This window comes from Camellia sinensis, chromosome 9 (assembly GCF_055761805.1).
Source record: "Camellia sinensis isolate YWXY chromosome 9, ASM5576180v1, whole genome shotgun sequence".
NCBI classification, from domain to species: domain Eukaryota; kingdom Viridiplantae; phylum Streptophyta; class Magnoliopsida; order Ericales; family Theaceae; genus Camellia; species Camellia sinensis.
Window position 1 is genome coordinate 29057952 of NC_138969.1, and position 13826 is coordinate 29071777.

A 13826-nucleotide genomic window follows, 5' to 3' on the forward strand; every position below is an offset into this window, starting at 1 on the left:
ATTAATTGAAATATATTTCTAACATCATTAAAAATTGTTAATTGAATTAATTATTTATTAATAAAAATAGCGATTTGTAATAAAATTAGAAACCTCAGAAGGTAAAATGTAATTTTTAAAATTATAGAGAACGTTTATATTTTAATTAAAATTCAGAAGGTGTATTTATAATTTGTCCTTAATTTTATTATGTTAGGAGTGATAGTATTAATAAAAATGAGAAGTAATGTTATATTACGAATAATTATTAAAAATGATAAAAATTAAAAGATGTGAGATGAAAAATAAATTTTTTAAAAATAAGCATCTTGAGGTGGAATATTTTAACAATTTAGTCATCATATATTGAAAAAAATTAAATTAATAATTTAATAAATATAGCTTGGGCTGGGCAATGAGAGTATCAAACTTTTTATCAGGATGGGACGAGTTTAAAGTGATTATCCCTGTACCTAACTCATACTACGGAAAGATTATTGATTAATTTTGTGTGATGGTGTTTTTCACCAATTATAAATCCCTATTTTTTTTTATATATTTTCTAATTATTCAATACAAAAATTATGAATTTAATCTCTTTTATCTTTCACAATACCATTAAAATATTAATGATATTACATGCACTAATTAATGTAGTAACTAATGTTATGACATTATTACTAACCCCACCTATTATATAAATTATAAATTTCTAAAATTTCTAAAATTGTATCACACCGTTTATTAACATATTAATTGATACACATAATATCATTCTTAAAATATTACTCAATTATGTCTCAAGAAATAACTTCTCCATACTAAATTATTTAAACCCATTCATTCACGCCATGTCACATCCTTACTTTCATGCGGCAAACCTAAAGTTAATCAATCTCAACGCAATTCACGTCGCACGAAACTGGCCATCTTCCAACTAATGCATTAAAGTGATGAACTTATTTTCGATGAAAAAGCATTTTCCTTGCAACTGATAGTACATTAGTAGGTGTACTAGGAATCCAAATCCTCTATAGCTTCTCTCTGGTTGCTTTTGTGGGAGATAGTTCAGATAGAACCACGTTGCCTGCAAAGAAATGAACGGTTTAAATTTGTTTCTTTAAAAAAAAAAAATACATGCATACCCATTGACACACATTCATAGCACACACACTCTCCCTCTTCCTTTTTCACTGACACACACTCACAGCATACATACCATCTCTTCGTCATTTCTCACTGACACACATGTTTTGACAACTTAGTTAAAAGCTAATTTTTTATTTTTAAAAAAATGTTTGGTAACCTGAAAAGGAGGGTTGCGAATGGCCCGAATAAGTGTTTGCCGGTCGTCCGCCTGGATGATTGGTCGGACGTCTTTCCGGACACGGACAACCGGGTGAAAGATTGCCTACTGTGGTTGTCACCTTTGTCGACCGCCACTATCAGCCTCTTCGCCAGATGACCAACCGGACGACTGGCAAGATGAATTTCGAGCCATTCGAGCCACCTCATATTCGGGCTACCAAGCATTGCTCTAATTTTTAACCCATTTTTAACCCATTTCCGCCTTCATTGCAATACACACCCCCGTAATTACCACCCATCGGAACAATCCTGGATTTGAATAAGAATATCAAGATGGTTCAGCTCAAATGACTTCGCAAGGCACAACATGTTTCGGATATTGTCATCACTGTCAACCTTAAACTTCTTATACCCTGGGACATCCCGCAACATATACACCGCATCTCGTACCAAGTCGTCGAAATTCCCACAAATAGCATCGACCACCTGTGCGAATGTCATCGCGTGATGCAACCGAACAACAACATTGGTTTGCTCATAAGTGCACAACAACAACAACACATCATCCATACCTGTCACGCAACCCATAATCGAACCATTAGCCCGCTAACACATATGACAATGAATGAATAAAAAAATGACATTTGACATCTCACACCAACTGTTTGCTGCTGATGTTGCAAACTGTGAAAAAAATCAGACCGTAAAATCAATGAGATAAACAACACGCCCACACTTCACCCCCTTAAAAATTAGCTTACACATTAAAAAAATTCAAATCCAAATAACAACAACAACATTGACACTTAAACTAACCAATTAAAAGCAATTGTGCATATTAAAAAAATCAAATCCAAATAACATCAACAACATTGGCACTGAAACTAAACAATTAAAAGCAACTGTGCATATGTGGATATTATCAGTACCCACAATGAAGCTATGTGAACAACCGAAAAACCTTTAAAAAATGAGGGAAAATAATTGCACAAAAACACCAATCACAATGACAATGGCACGGCAAATAACATCACAACCCATCACATTGACAACCACAACGTCATGGGCAATGACATTTACAAATGCAAAACACACGACATCGCGACTCACTTGTTGCATCACAATGATGGCAAGTGAATAAAACACCCAAAACTATAAACCAATGGAACAACCCAATCAACATCCACCACTCCCAAAGTCAAACCAAACCCTTCCACAGGTTAACATTACCAAATCCCCAGCCAACACACCAAACCTTCTATTTAGGAAAAAAAGAATCCCACAAAGGGTATTACTGTAAATTGTAAAAGCCCAAAATTAACTAAGAAAACATTATCGAATAAAAGGAGAATAAATGGTGCATAAGAAAACTCTTAGGCCCCGTTTGTTTAGAGAGTTAAAGAAGGGATTGGGATTGATAGTGAGATGAGACCCACTAATATTGTGTTTGTTTTGAGAGATTGAGAGGGGATTGATAGTGAGCTCCGGATTAGGATGGGCCTCCCCAAGGGGATTCGGATGGACTTCTAGGACTTGGTATTAGAAAAATAGTTCGGCGGACTATAAAATTTTTATTTTTATTTATATTTTATTTTATTTTTTACATGTCGGGCATTTTTTTTTTAACATTAATGTTTAATTTTTTGTTAAGTAAAAATCATTATTTTATTTGTTTTATTTTTTTCTGGAAATTTTTTATTTTATTTTTAATTTTTTAAAATTTTTTACATGTTGGGCATTTTTTTTAGAACATTAATGTTTAATGTTTTTGAATTTTTTTTATTTGTTTTATTATTTTATATTTATTTTATATAAAAATAATTTAACAATTTCTACACTAACAACTATCATCAAAACAAACACAATTTTATTTAATCTCCTCACTATCAATCCCTTCACTAACAATCCCCTCACTATTAATCCCCTCACTATCAATCCCCTCCATTCTACCTCTGAAAATAAACGAGGCCTTAGGACTAAATGGTTCGACTTTCCACAAAATAGGATTTATGGGTAAATTTTCCTAAAAAAAATTGTAAGAATTACCCAATGGTGTTAATGTTTGGTTTACACTGTTTTTTTTTTTTTTTTTTGAAATTGAGTTTTTTGTTTTTGTTTTTAATGAATTTTTTTAATATTTTACACTTTTTTTTTTAGATACACCTAATCTAAATATGTTTAAAAAGTATAATATTTTTATTTTTAAAAAACATTCACCAAATATAAAAAAAAATGAAAATTCAATACATTTTCTTATTTTGTTGTATTTGATGAATTTTAAATAAAAAAAAATTGTACAAATTTTATACTTCTTTAGTAGATTAAGATTAAGTGGATCCAAAAAATAAAAGTGAATAAAATATTTTTAAAAATAATTAAAAATACAAAAATATTAATTAAAAACTCAAGAATTATTTTTGAAAACTCAAAATCAAATTTGTTCTTCAAAAAAAAAAAGGTAATTACATGCCAGCAGATGTCAAAAAGAAATACACATTCATAAAAAAGTTTAGAATTTTAATTATTACTATTTATAAAACTTCTCATTGATTTATATTGATTGTTTTTCTGCAAATGAAATTAAGAGTGTTTGGGAATTGGTTTAGTTAATGTTTTTAGGGTAAACTACAAATACACTTCCTGAGATTTACTTAAATTACAAATTATCTCTTGTGGTTCTAGAAATTACATTATGCCTTCTAAGATTTCTAATTTCATAACAAATATGTCATTTTATTAATAAATCATCAAATTAATTAATAATTTTTAATAGTGTTAAAATTTTATTTCAATTAATAATTATTATTGTATAGGTGAACAGTTAGAAATTTCAATTTTTCAATTAATTCTGTTAAATAAAAAATTTTGACATTGAGGTATTTGTAATTTTCCAAACCACGTGAGGCAATTCATATTTTAAGCAAACCTCAAGGAATGTATTTATCATTTATCCATGTTTTTATGAAAAGACATACATAAAAATAGAGAAACTAATAATAATAACTCATAATAATTTTTTAATTTTTTAGCCACTCTCCAAACAGATAAAAAATCGATAAAAAAGAAACAAAGAAAGAGAGAGACTTCAAATATTTTACCAAATATTTCACGTTTGATCCACATGATGTAAGTTTCACATTCATATGAAATATTTGATAAAATATTTAAAACTTCTAACATTTTAAAAAAAAAAAATGAGTGTGACATGAGAGAAACACTTACAAGGGGAGGCGTAAAAAACATGGGGCCCGCATTTTCAGCGGCCCAGTGACCATCACTTGCTTGAATGGCTCGATTTAACCAAACAGCTTTTCTCAAAGCAGTTGTTGCCGCTTCACAGGTCACTTCTTCTTTCTCACCTACTCTCATTGGTGGTATGCTTAGGTCAATATTCTTGTTTTCCTTTTTACGCTGTGAATTGAAGATCAAAATACATGTAAAATAATCTAAGAGTGGGTGGCATTATTGTTAAGGTTTAGAGTTTAAGTCTCAAGGTCATAAGTTCAATTCTCTCTCCCTTGAGCTAATTTTTTAGGCGAAGCACAGTTGGTTAGGAGGTTGAACTTCAAGTTGTCTAATCAGCACTTGGTGTGGGTTCAATGCTCCCCGCTGTGCGAGTCCTGACTTAAGTGGAGCTTGTATTGGGAGGTCGTGACAAGTTCTCAGGTTATAGTCTCTTCGCTCAGAACGGTTAACAGGACACCCTGGTGATCTCTGCAAAGGGCGCTGCATTGGACCTGCAGGAGGGTAGGAAGGATTTTCCTGTAACAAAAAAAAAAAAATACATGTAAAATCAATGAACAATTCAAAAAATTGTCACATTCCAACGCTTTTAGTTTCAAAGTTTCAAAAACTATTTTCTAAGTTTTCAATTTATATTTTTAGTGATTTTTAAAAATATTTTAATCATTTTTTTAAAATTCACTTAATCATGATATACTTAAAAAGTATAAAATTTGTACAAAAATTTTTAAAAAAATTAATTGAATACTACAAAATATGAAAATGTATTGGATTTTCAATTTTTTTTTTTTTTGTGTATTTGGTGAATGTTTTTGAAAAAAAAAATTCAAAATATTATATTTTTTTTAAATGTAACTAGATTAGGTGTATCTAAAAAATAAAAAATTTGTGTAAAATATTAAAAATAATTCACTAAAAATAGGAAAAAATAAAAAATTCAATTTTCAAAAAAAAGTATAAACCAAACAACATGTATATATATATATATATATTATGACACATTAGAATTATTAAAAAATTAAATGGTTTTTAGGCATGGTTTAGTGATCGCCCATTCCTTTGAGAGATCGGTGTTTTACATACTCAAATTAAAAATAGGGGTTGTAACCTAACCTTTTGGCCATTAACTTTCTTCTAAAATTGAATTTGATTCATAAATTTAACTAGTGATTTGAAAAGATAAAGAAAAAAAATATGTAAAAGGAGTGTGAAATTTAATTATATTTCATTCACAATTTACTTACGTTTTATCTTTCTTTTTTTAAATTCTTATCCAAATCCATAAATCAAATACAATTTAAGGAGAGATTTTGAATTCTACTATTAGAAGTGAAATGGGGGCAAGACTTGAGTGTTTGCAAGATGTAAATGAGAGAGTTCATCTCCTCTTGAGTGCTAGTCTAACAATCAACCACTGGCTATCAAAAAAATTTTTTACTCACATTAAACATTACTCAAGATAAGTTTAAAACTATTCCTTTCTATTGAAAGCTACATAAATTTCAATTGAAAAAAAAAAAGTAGATGAAAATTTTATATCTTAGTTGTTTTGAATTATAGTTGTACTAGCACCAAATAATTTTACAGAAACAATCACATATGACAAAAAATAGGACCTCGTGTGATGGGCCCCATATATTGTGTCTCACATATGTTATTAATTTTGTTTGAATTGTGACTTTAAAAATTCAAGAATTCAAAAGTCAAAAACATCATTTTAGTTTATTTTATTTGCTTTCCTTAAAAAACTACTTTTGGATTTTCTTTCAAATAAAAAAATAAAATAAAATAAAAATTGACACTACAACAAAAACACATTTTAGTGACACCATACTAGTGGCATGTTCTTAAAAATGTCACAAAAAGAATATTTGGTGGCATTTTTTAGAAAAATATTATAGAGCCACAAGCATACAAGGCTCTAGTGGCATTTCAATTAAAAAAAAGTGTCACTTCACTACAACAAAAATGTCACTACAACAAATTTACACTTTAGTGACTCTACACTAGTGGCATGTTTTTAGAAAATGCCTCAAAAATAAAAATTGGCATTAAATGTTTTAGAAAATGCCACAGAACCACAAACATATAAGGCTCTAATGGCATTTCAATAAAGAAATGTCACATCAATTTTATGGCATTTTATAAAATAATGACACAGAAAATTATATTCATGACATTTACCAACAGATGCCACTAAACTTTAGTAACAATGGCATTTTTTAAAAAATGTCAGCACACTAGGTAAGTGCAAATTACTTTTTGTGGCACTTAGGTGAAAAGTGTCATAAACAAATATTTTATAGCATTTTGAGAAATGCCACTAAGCCAAAAACTTTCCAAGCTTATAATGGCATTTTTGAAAAAACAAAAAATGTCAATATATTTTCTAAATTTTTAAAATGCAAAAAATGATTAAAAATAAATAAATTAAACTCAATATACACTACAGGAAAAAGCACATTCGGTGACTAAATTTCCTGACCAAAGCGACCAAAACAGCATTAGTAACAAAAAGTAAAGCTTTTTGGCGACTAAACAATTTTAGTAGCCAAAAGTCTACAATTGGCAACTAAAACTAAGTTTGGTCGTTGATTATATGGGTTTTAGTGACTAAAAAATTTTTAGTAGCCCAAAGTACAGCTTTTTGGAGACTAAAAAAATTTAGTAGCCAAAAGTCTACAATTGGAGACTGAAAATAAGTTGGTCGCTGATTATATGGGTTTTACCGACTAGAAAAATTTTAGTAGCCAAAAGTAAAGCTTTTTGGTGACTAAAAAAATTTAGTAGCCAAAAGTCTACAATTGGCAACTAAAAAATTAGTTTAGTCGCCAAAAGTTGTCATTTTTAGCGTGGGAGAACTAAAATCCTAAGCCGGGAATTAAATTTTTTGGCGACCAAAATTTTGGTAGCTGAAAGTGCATCTTCGAGCGACCAAATCCGATTTTGGTCATCAGAAGTTAAGTTTTTTAGCAACTAAAAAACAATTAGTAGCCAAAAGTATAGAATTGGCGACTCAAAAATAGTTTTAGTCGCTGAAAGTGGTCTTTTTTATTTTGTTAGTAAATAGTTTATTTTACATAAATTATGTTCAGTAAAATAATTATGTTTATACATATACTTTTATATTAATATGGATGTATGTACTATATAAATAATATATGTTGCATATATAATCATGTGGTGCTATAGAGGTGTATTGAAAAGAGTGTGGTGTATAAGGTTTATGATGCAGGAGGTTGGCGGTTCGAGTCTCCGCAAGAGTGGATCAAATTGTTCTACAACGAATTATCGTCACGAATGGCACTTGACGGCGTCACGAATAGTACCTACCATGACATTAAAGTGTCACTGAAAGGTTTTTGTCTTGATGGTGTAATGACACTTATAAGTGTCACTAACTCTTTTTTTAATGGCGCTTGATAGTGCCACAAATAATATCTACCATGACATCAAAATATCATTGAAAGTTTTTAGCCATGATAGTGTAGTGGCACTTGCAAGTATCTACTGTGGCACTAGTATCTACCGTGGCACGGATACAAATGGCACTTGTTCAAACTGCCACAAGACTAAAAAATGTCATTAAACCAATAGTTTTGTGGCACTTTGAAATGTCACTAAACTAAGAAAATGTTGAATCATGATTGCGAACTTGTTGAAAGAAGTGCTTATGCTAATTGCATATATGTTTATTTGGTTTGCAATGGTTATCATATGTATTTACCTGCATTCGCATCAAAAGATCAGCACAAGGTAGAGCCTGAGCTTGATTGTTTTTGGATTTTTTTTTGTATTTTTTTCGTGCTTCTTCAACCATTGCTCGCTCTTCTAGTGACCCTACATCGAGTTCAAATTCCCAAATTTGTCTACCAACATAATTGTTGGTGCTAAACAAGTATGGTCCATGACCTTCTGTAATCTTGAGCTTCCACATTATTTTTTTTTCCTTAAGACTCTTTTCGTGTTTCAAGCCTCTGCATTTATATGACACAAATTAGAAGGTACTAGTAAAATTTGATTTTACCACTACAACATTTTCTTAATTTAGTGACATTTGAAAGTGCCACAAAACTATTCTTTTGAACAAGTGCCACTTCTATCGGTGTCACGGTAGATACGAGTGTCACGGTAGATACTTGCAAGTGTCACTGCACCATCATGGCTGAAAACTTTCAATGACATTTTAATGTCATTGTAGAAATTATTTGTGGCACTATCAAGCGCCATTAAAAAAAGAGTTAGTGGCACTTGTAAGTGTCATCACACCATCAAGACTAAAACCTTTCAGTGACACTTTAATGTCATGGTAGGTACTATTCGTGACGCCGTCAAGTGCCATTCGTGACAATAATAATTCGTTATAGAACAATTTGATCCGCTCTTGCAGAGACTCGAACCGCCGACTTTCCGCACCATAAACCTTATACACCACACTCTTCCCACTACACCTCTATAGCACCACATGATTATATATGCAACATATATTATTTATATAGTACATACATCCATATTAATATAAAAGTATATGTATAAACATAATTATTTTATTGAACATAATTTATGTAAAATAAACTATTTACTACCAAAATAAAAAAAAAACCACTTTTGGCGACTAAAAATATTTTTTAGTTGCCAATTCTATACTTTTGGCTACTAATTATTTTTTAGTTGCTAAAAAACTTAACTTTTGTCGACCAAAATCGGATTTGGTCGCCGAAGATGCACTTTCAGCTACCAAAATTTTGGTCACCAAAAAATTTTATTCCTGCGTTAGGATTTTAGTTCTCCCGCGCTAAAAATGACCATTTTTGGCGACTAAACTTATTTTTTAGTTGCCAATTGTAGACTTTTGGCTACTAAATTTTTTTTGGCACCAAAAAGCTTTACTTTTGGCTACTAAAATTTTTTTAGTCGGTAAAACCCATATAATCAACGACCAAACTTATTTTTAGTCGCCAATTGTAGACTTTTGGCCACTAAATTTTTTTAGTCTCCAAAAAGCTTTACTTTGGGCTATTAAAAATTTTTTAGTCACTAAAACCCATATAATCAACAACCAAACTTAGTTTTAGTCGCCAATTGTAGACTTTTGGCTACTAAAATTGTTTAGTCACCAAAAAGCTTTACTTTTGGCAACTAATGCTGTTTTGGTCGCTGAAAGCTATACTTTCAGCGACCAAATTTTTTTGGTCAGGAAATTTAGTTGCCGAATATGCTTTTTTCTGTAGTGTATATTGAGTTTAATTCATTTATTTTTAATCATTTACTGGATTTTTAAAATTTAGAAAATATATTGGCATTTTTTATTTTTTCAAAAATGTCATTATAAGCTTGGAAAGTTTTTGGCTTAGTAGCATTTCTCAAAATGCTATAAAATATTTGTTTATGACACTTTTCACCTAAGTGCCATAAAAAGTAATTTGCACCTACCTAGTGTCCTGAGATTTTTTAAAAAATGCCATTGCAAATATTCATAAAACGTTTTTGTAGTGACATTTTTGTTGTAGTGAAGTGACACTTTTTTTAATTGAAATGTCACTAGAGCCTTGTATGTTTGTGACTCTATGACATTTTTTTAAAAAATGCCACCAAATATTCATTTTGTGACATTTTTTAAGAACATGCCACTAGTATGGTGTCACTAAAATATGTTTTTATTGTAGTGTTGTGACACTTGTTCATTGAAATGTCACTAGAGCCTTTTATGTTTGTCGTTTTGTGGCATTTTTCAAAAAGGTGCCACTAAATATCATTTTTGTGGCATTTTCTAAAAATATGCCACTAGTGTAGTGCCATTAAAGTATGTTTTTGTTGTAGTTTTGTGACACTTGTTCATTGAAATGTCACTAGAGCCTTTTATGTTTGTCGTTTTGTGACATTTTTCAAAAACGTGCCACTAAATATCATTTTTTGTGGCATTTTCTAAAAATATGCCACTAGTGTAGTGCCACTAAAGTATGTTTTTGTTGTAGTGTACATACTTTTCCAATCATATTATTCTTAGAGCTTTTTTAAATTGTTCACAAATAATCGGATGCAATGTTTGATAAGCTTTGCTTAAGGACTACATAATTATGAATAAGAAGGTTTAAAAATACTTCTGGCAATTAAAAAACGTTAAATCTAATTAAATGAGATTAATTGAGTTATGATATACTTCTTCTTGTTATGAAAATATACAAATTTAAAAGTTATAATTAAAACAAATATATAATTTTATTATTAAAGATGAAATGAAAAGATATTTAACAATAATTAATACGATATTTCTATTATTAATCCAATAATTTAAGTTACATTTCTTTTGATTTCAATTTCATAACTAAAAATACAATACGAATATAATACACATATGGATTTCTAATCTTTATGAATAAGAAGGTTTAAAAATATTTTCAAATTTTTATCATTTTCTTTTAATTTTTTTTATCGAATTTGATTTTAAATTTGAATAAAATTTTTGATTTGATATGAATTACTTTAACATTTTCATTAAATTTTTATCAATTTTTAAAAAAAATTCATTCTTATCCCAATTTTTTTTCTTTTCACCAATTTTGATGGAAAAAACAATAATTTTTAAAGTTTCATCTTTTTAAATTTTTATCAAATTATAATTTGATAAAAAAATATATTAAGGGTTGAAGATTTTCTTAATTGGAATTATAGTGAAATAACATGTTGAAATAGTCAAAGTTTGATTATGTGGTTGGTTGAAATGTATAATTTAATTAATTCTCTTCTTATATTTGTATAAAAATTCAATTTAAAAAATTAAAAAGTAAAAAAAAAAAAGATAGATTGGGTTTTTTAAAGATAAAAGAAACCATCTAACTCTTCTATATACTATTAAGATGGACTATTTTAATCACATTAAAAAATAGAAATTATATTTAGATATTATCCCTATATGTTATGCTATTATATACAACTACAGTTGTAACAAATTAACTATAATATATATGAAAAGTTATATTAAACTTTCATTTTCAATTAATTGAATAATAATTAACAAACAAACAAATAGCAGTAATGGTCTAATGGGATAAAAAGAGAATAAAAATAAAGAACACAGTAATATTTAAAGGTTTTAAATATACATAGTTATATAAAAATCTAATGTTATAGTAAAATCTTGAATTTTCAATAAATTTTCACATTTTTTATAAAATAAAATGACAAAAAAAACATAAAAAAATTGTACCCATTTTTTTAACTTCAATTTTATGGTCTTCACTGAAGAAAACAAAATCCGATCAAAATCCCCGCCATGGAACGGACATAGATACTTCGATTGCAACCATAATCTCACTAATAATTCTTGTCTACAATGCAAATCTGTAAACAAACAAAAAAATCTCACTAAAACCGAAATCAAAACCAAACCAACAGTAGAGAAAGAGAATCACACAGGGAAAAAATTAAAATTAAAAAATAAATAAATTTATAGAGTGTGAAAATGTTGCCTCTAACAACTTAAACATCACCTAACCCAATCTATTAGCTCCTCTGCCAATGCCTATGAAGTTTAGGAGTTAGGATGACTAATCAGATTATTTTTTAAATAAGACTTGAAAATTAATTAATTTGTCTCATTAAGTTATTTAAAATTTTGATACATATACATCAGAAAAATAGATAATTATATTATTAAATCATAACTCAAATGAAGATATTGTCATATTTTTTTAGATCCATATCTAAATTCTTATTGTTTTTATTTTTGTGTGGTTTCTATTCGGGGGGTTTTTCTTTGTCAATTTATTTAAGATGGAGTTGTGGCTATCTATTTTTTTTTAAAAAAAATTAATTTATTAGTGGTTTCGATTTGTTTTTAATTATTATTATTTAGGTAAGTTATGATTTAAGTTAGATATGTGATAGACATGTGAGTTTTATTGATTGAAAGTATAATGGTGGGAGATATTTTCAAATTAGATTTGTTTAGATAAACTTTAAAGATTTTTAAAATAGGATATTGAGATGCAAAAGAAGAATTTTAATTGAATAAATAAAAATCAAATTTATTAATTTTATCTGTTTATATATCTGATTTTTAGTTTTTTTTTTGGTTATGTTATAATATAATATATAAGATATTGATAGATATCTACAACTTAAAAAATATTATCTGATTTTTTGGAGAATAGAGAAGGAATGCAAGTTTTAATATTTTTTTTAGATCCATATCTAAATTCTTATCTTTTTTTTTTTATTTTTGTGTGGTTTTTATTCGGGGGGTTTTTTTTTCAATTTATTTAAGATGGAGTTGTAGGTATCTATTTTTTTTTTAATTTAATTTATCTGTAATTTCTATTTTTTTAATTATTATTATTTAGGTAAGTTATGATGTGAGTTAGATATGTTATAGACGTGTGAGTTTTATTGATTTAAAGTATAATGGCGGGAGATATTTTCAAATTAAATTTTTTTAGATAAAATTTAAAGATTTTTAAAATTTAAAATTGGATATTGAAATGCAACCAAAAGATTTTAACTAAATAAATAAAAATCAAATTTATTAATTTTATCTGTTTGTATATCTAATTTTTAGTTTTTTTTTTGTTATGTTATAATATAATATATAAGATATAGATAGATATCTACAACTTTAATAAAAAATATTATCTGATTTTTGAGAAAGAGAAAAGGAATGCAAGTTTTAATATTTTTTTTAGATCCATATCTAAATTCTTATCTTTTATTTATTTTTATTTTTTTTGTGTGGTTTCTATTTGGGTTTTTTTTTTTCAATTTATTTAAGATGGAGTTGTGGGTATCTTTTTTTTTAATTTAATTTATCCGTGGTTTCTATTTATTTTTAATTATTATTATTTAGGTGAGTTATGATGTGAATTAGATATGTGATAAACATGTGAGTTTTATTAATTTAAAGTTTATTTAGATAAACTTTAAAGATTTTTTTTTAGTTTTTTTTAATGTTATAATATAATATATAAGATATAGATAGATATCTACAACTTTAATAAAAAATATTATCTGATTTTTTGGGAAGAGAAAAGGAATGCAAGTTTTAATTTAATTTAATTTTTTTGAAATTGGTGAGAGAGATTAGGAGGGAGAGATTATGAAATATTTTTGTTATTAAATAAATAAATCAATTAATATTTTTTTAATCTATTTTGTAAATTAAAAAATTAATAAATTTAGAAAATTGATTAATTTGTCCCATTAAGTGATTTAAAATTTTGATAGATATACATAAAAAAAATACATAATTATACTACTAAATCATAATTCAAATTTTGTAACACCCTCAAAATAAATGCATA